Here is a 6000-nt window from a genome sequence, read left to right as displayed (position 1 = left end):
CAACCACAGTCGGATCCCCATTTGGTGGTGGCCCGGAGCCAAGGGACCTTGGAAAATGGAGCGCATCCTCCGCTCTTCGGGGTCAGCGCCCCCTACATAGGGGGCGTTGAGCTGAGAGGGCTCCTAAGCCAGAGTTTCCGAAACCGTCGCTGCGCTATTTTCTGACATCCCTTTTCTCCCTTCATCTTTACCGTCTCCTGCAGCTCTCCCGAGCCAGTGGCCTGGCAGAACGAGCTGCGGAGGAGCCGAGGGCCAAGGGACACGTTTTTGGCCCCACTGGGTATCGCTGTCTTTGAAGGGGGGAGGCGTGGGGGATGGGGCAGGGGCGGAAAAGGCAGAATCGCGGTGCGCTGCAGTCCGGCTGCCTAGGAAAGCACAGATACACCCCAGGCGACGCCCCCAGCCCAGGGTCAGGGAAAGGACAGGCAGCGAAGGTTAGGAAGGCAAAGAAGTTAACGATGTTTGGCCGTCTGGGGGTTTATCAGCGCGTCGGGGTCAGGCGAGGGCCGAGCGACCGGGACTTGCTGAGGCAGACACCTGGGGCTGGGGCGGCGCAGGTGAGGAGGCTGGCGGCTCCCACCCACCCTACCTGGCCGCAGTGGCAAGGTAGCCCTAGGCTGGGGAGGAGCCTCTTCCGAGCCCCCAGGGGCAGAAAAGGGGGCTGGAGGGGGTGAATCATTAACCCTTTGGCTGTGAAGGTGGAGGTCCGTCTTGGAGAACGGGGGCTGGAAGAGAGGGAAGCTGAACAGCTCGGTCCTGGGATTCACTTCCAAGCCCCTGGATCCCCCAACCCCGGCTGGCAGGGTGCAGCGAATTCTTGGTTTTCTCAGGTTCTGGCTTCCATCCCCCAGAGGGAAGGGGTCCCTCGGGGTTTGGGGGAGGGGAAACCTCTTCTCTGGGGACAGAGAGTGCCGGGTGCAGCCAGTTAGGGGAGCCACCCTCCCTCAGCCCTGAACCTCAATCCTGGCAGTGACGGGAGGGTGAGGAGCAGCCAGTGACCCCTGAATCCTCCCCACGGTTTGAGGCACCCAGGCCTGGAGAGCCGTTAAGGGGGAAGGGCCAGGTCCCAGGAGGGAGGCACCCCCGGGTGCCGGGGGTGATTCTTGGCTCAGCAGGGTGGGGTTTCCGAGCCTGGGTCTGATCCCTACCCTCCACTGGACTCCTGGCCTGGGTAGGGGCCAGCTCCAGTGTCTCCCTGGGTGAATCAGGCTTCTCTGACCTCAGACCATCCCGGCCTGCTCTGCTCGCTGCCCAGGGTAAACATCCTCTTCGCTTTGGAAACTGGTGGGACGGGAAAGTCGAGGGGATGGCAAGGAGAGGGAGGGAGGAGAGGAGGGGACGTCCCAAAATCCACACCCCACTCCGCATCCATGGGGTGTTCATGGTTTCTGTCTAGATGAAGACGGTTCACAGGGACCTCAGAAACCCAACCTGGAAATGCTGCCAGAGGGTTGGAGCCAGGCAGGGCCAGGCTCCCCACTCCTGTTTATTCAAGAATCACCCGGAGGACTTTCTCCCAAGGAGACAAGATGTGAGAAGAGTTAAGGCCAGGAGCAATCCTGCCAGGGACAAACTGCATGTGACTCAGAGAAACTCATGGCCACTGTGCCCTCTGCCCATCCTGGCCAAGTGACCATGGAGTCTGAGAAGTGAATCAAGGAAAGGCCACACCCAAGTCCACTCTTCTCTACGGACCCCTGGGGAGAGGAAGGAAGGAAGGAAGGACAGACTGGCAAGTTTTCTGGGTTTGGGACATTGGAGACCTTCATGGGGCTGTCCTCTGGCCTAGCTAGGACCTGGATGTCACTGAGCCTCCGTTTCCTGCTCTGAAAAGTTGGAATAGCCACCAATGGGGCAGTGACAGATGGAGGTGACCACACCAGAATGTGCAGCTTTGTTCCCCTCCTGGGTACGCTAGAGCCCACATTAGCCACCAATTCTGTGTATGCAGGAAAAGAGCCCAGCTGTGTGTCACCATGCCCTGGGCATTTCTACGGGGACCAATGTTCCACTGCTTCCGGTTTGGGGCAAGTCTCCCTGTGACCCTGCTGGGGTGAAAGCCTGGCCTCCCCAGGGACCACCTTGGCCGCAGAGCTGGACAGCACGCCTTGGCCGCAGCACACCATTGGGTGGGTGCGGGGACCATGCCTGGGAGGCTCCGTGTCACCGGAGCACTTAGGATGTCACCGCTCACTCAGGAGCTTTCTCCAACAAGGAGCTCGGGGCTCTGCGCCCTGGCTCAGCAGTCACCTTCAGGTCGCTTGGAACAGCAGTCCCAGCCCTCTTGCTTCGGCCTGTTTTCAGATTCCAACCAAATCCCCTGGGATTTGCACAGTGGACCTGCACACCAGCCCACACAGGCCTTGCCCACCCTTGGGACCCCTGCCACCCAAAGCCCCTCTTCGGAGCTAGGGGAATGGGAGGGTGCACGTCCAGCAGGCCCCTACCTACACTTCCCCCAGCACTCCAGCCCTGGTGATCCATAATATTTTCCTTAAGGTTCCTAGACACAAATGAAAATGAAAATGCTCAGGGGAAAAAAAACTATTAATCAGTTCGAATCCTCTTTCTGCCTCCTGGGCTTCCCTGGCTTGAAACTGAATTTCAGATAATCAGGAAATCTTGAGCAGTGCAGACCCAATAGCTTCTTAATTCTCTCCTAGGAGCCCAGTCTTTTCATTAGATACGAATATAGCTACTGTACATCTCACTGTGAAGTATAAATTTCCCACCCAGATGGGGAGGAGTATAAATTTTCCTATGTACATTGGACCTGAGGGATAGCAGGTCATAAGGGACCTATTCAGGTCACATCCAAACACAACCACACCCAGACTGGCGAACTGGAGCTCTTGACAAATGTTTCATGTTTAAATGAGGGAAAACACAGTTGAAATATCCAAATAATTGAAAATGTTTATATTTTTCCTGGGACTTTCTTTGTGTTGGTGGGTGTGGTGGATATAATTGGGGAGGTCAATTCGCTGTTTCCTGGTTAAAAACCAACAATAACTGCCCCCACCTTGTTTCTGAGTTTTGGCTATGGAATGGGGAAGAAAAGGCCGCAAGTTGCTGTTAGACTATGGGAGCTCTGCCGTCCAGGGACTGCAGGGATTGACATGAGAGAGCTCAGGGTTGAAGTGTGGAGGGTTCAAGAAATGCAACGGTCGCTGAGTCACAGGCCCAAGACCAAGGCCTGGCTCTGTGTCCTTGAGGCCTGGCTCTGTGTCCTTGATGTCCCAGAGCCTCCGTTTTCCCCTCTGTGAGATGGGACACGATTGAGCTCACAGGGCTGCTGGGAAGAAGAAGCAAAGTACTACCACCTGTGGAAACGCTTTGTCATGATCAGCCTTTCTATGGCCTGGGCCAAATTAAATGGAGCCCACAGCAGGGAGGCTGAGGGTCTGGGCCCGGATGGTCTGACAGCCATGTGCTGACACAGGGCTCAGCAGGCTGCCCTCACCTCCACCCCATCTCAGGGGAAGGGAGCATTCGGTGCTTTGCAGCCAGGCCTGTCTCAGCTTCTGTTTGAGTTGGCCACGTTGTGATGGTCTCATGGGCTTTGCCAACAGGATTTTGGTGTTTGCTCTCCCGCCTGGCATGGCTGCAGAAGCAGCTGGCATTCTGCTCCTGATTATCAAGCCAGGCTGCTGTTGCTCCAGGCAAGAGAAATCTGAGTCCGTGCCACACCTGCCCTTTCTCAGGTGGATGCATCCCATTTTTACATTTCATTTTTGGTTTTTTTGTTTGTTTTGGTACCAGGGATCAAACTCTGGACCTTGTGAGGCAGGCGGCGGAACCACTGAGCTAAATCCCCGGCCCTCCCCAGTCCTTTTTGTTGGGGGGTAGGGGGGAATAGGGTCTAAGTCCCTAAATTGCCCAGGCTGGGCTCAAAACATGCAATCCTCCTGCCGTGGCCTCCCATTTTATTATCCTCATTGTCACAAGACTCCCAGACTTGCAAAAGGAGGGTGGCAAATGGATAGATAGCATCTTTAAAATGGTTGCTCAAAGATTAGGAGGAGCCAGGGATTTAGCTCAGTGGTTCCTACACCTGCCTCAAAAGTGGAAGAACCCGAGTTCGATCCCGGGTACCAAAAAAAAAAAAAGATTAGGAGGAATCAGGACATCAGCCAGGAAAAGAAATTAGCCAGAGAGCCAGAGAACCCAGTTACCGATGCTAGATCTTGCAAAGACTTCTTTCCTCTCCTCCTGATTGCTGGGGTCAGTAATAGATATTGGGGACATCCTCGGGAGCAGAGCTTTCACTGAAGGTCACCCCAAGCAAGTCAGAACCATGGTTTGGGCACAGGTGCATGATGGGAGGATCACGTGCTCCGCAGTGTCCCCCCCCCCCCCCCCGCAGCACACAGTGAGACTCACCGCGCCTGTTTGGCTTTCCCAGGCTACTGGCTAATAACTTGAGAGTCATGGCTGGAGAAAGCAAAATAATTGAGAGCAATGCTCAGTCAATTGCAGTTTCAAGGTTTTCATTGCCTTCCTAACCATTTGCAAAACACATTTTATGGCTTTTGTCGATTCCTTGAGTTGAAATACCTCCGCTGCTGTAATTAAGCTAAGTGACAAGCCAGCTGTAAAGACAAGGGTTGTGAATGATTACAGTAGGCTCACGTAATCATGGGGGGTGGGTCTGAGGAGCTTGCAACAGCTGCCAGTCCAGTCTGCCCGACTCACACCCCTGCAGGGTGGAAGAAAAGCTGGGCCCTGCAGCCACCCTGAGGCGCACAGCCTGTTTGCAGAACCCCCTGGGGGAGCTTTCCCCATTCATTCATTCAGGTGCTAGGGATTGAATTAAGGGCCCCCACTCAAGCTAAGCACCTGCTCAGCCACTGAGCTACACCCCCAGCTAGAGGGAACTTCAAGCCCAAGACACCCCCACCTTGAGTCATTCGATCCAGGAGGAACCACACGTCCTGTGAGCCACTAGATAGTTATGAGCCCAGGGACCAGGAGAATCTGCCCAGTCCAGGGTGGCTAGGTTTTTTTTGTTTTTTGGGTTTTTTTGTACCGCGGATCAAACTAGGGTCCTTGCGCTTGTGCGGCAGGTTGTGAAACCACTGAGCTAAATCCCTGGCCCAGGGTGGCTGTTTTTAACGACTTATTTTTCCAGGAACATCATGTTTGCACTTGGAAACTTTTCCATCAGGGTCACTCTTTTAAATCAGTCAGAGCTGGTGGTGGCACACGCCTGTGCTACACAGATTGCCTGTCTGTGAAGACGGCCCTGTCCTAAGAGCAAGGATGCCGGCACCACAATGTCGCTAGAAAGACAAAAAGAATTCTGGCTTTGTCTTAAGAGACTTAGTTCACTCTGAGCCTTCCAAACTGCAGGGCTGGGGAAGCCGAAGCAGGTGTGAATGGTGAAGGTTTTACTCCTCTGTCTCTGCTAACTGGGGCCTCCTGCCATCCCAGTGGGCCCTGACTTACTGAAAGGTAAGCGATCCCAGGAAGCCTTGCAAACCAGGCCTAGATGGGGCTGTCGATGTTGGTGCGTGTGTATCTCACAGCCAGGTGCCTGGACTGAATCTAACTTCTCTATTCAATACCTTGGATAATTAAGGTCTGCGGGGAGCTGTGGGGCTCGAGTGTCCCAGGCTCCCCTGACATCCTTTATTTTTGGAGACAGAGTCTTGCTCTGTAGCTCAGGCTGGTGTGACTCATGTCAATACTCCTGCCTCCGCCTCCCATGTGCTAGGATTACAGGTGCGCCACCGCACCTGACTTCCCCGGATTTCCTTGAGGCCAGAAATCCATTCTGTTAGAATTCACAAGGCTGAGCGAGTCCACATTGTGAAGAAGGTGCTCAGGTCGCTCCTCTCCCCCTCCCCAGGTTCCAGAAGGGACCTAACCAGTAGCAGGAAGTGAAGCGAAGATGTTATGCTGACGGCAATGGGGTGCTAGGAGGAGATGGAGGCACCACACGCCCAGAAGGACCATTGGGGCTCTAGGTTCTTAGCAGAGAGGGCAGAGCTTCCTGTA

The sequence above is a fragment of the Heterocephalus glaber genome, unplaced genomic scaffold (genome assembly GCF_053883595.1).
Source record: "Heterocephalus glaber isolate CG9 unplaced genomic scaffold, H.glaber_assembly_v1.0 deba00001773, whole genome shotgun sequence".
Taxonomy (NCBI): Eukaryota; Metazoa; Chordata; class Mammalia; order Rodentia; family Bathyergidae; genus Heterocephalus; species Heterocephalus glaber.
Note: the sequence above shows the minus strand (reverse complement) of the source record.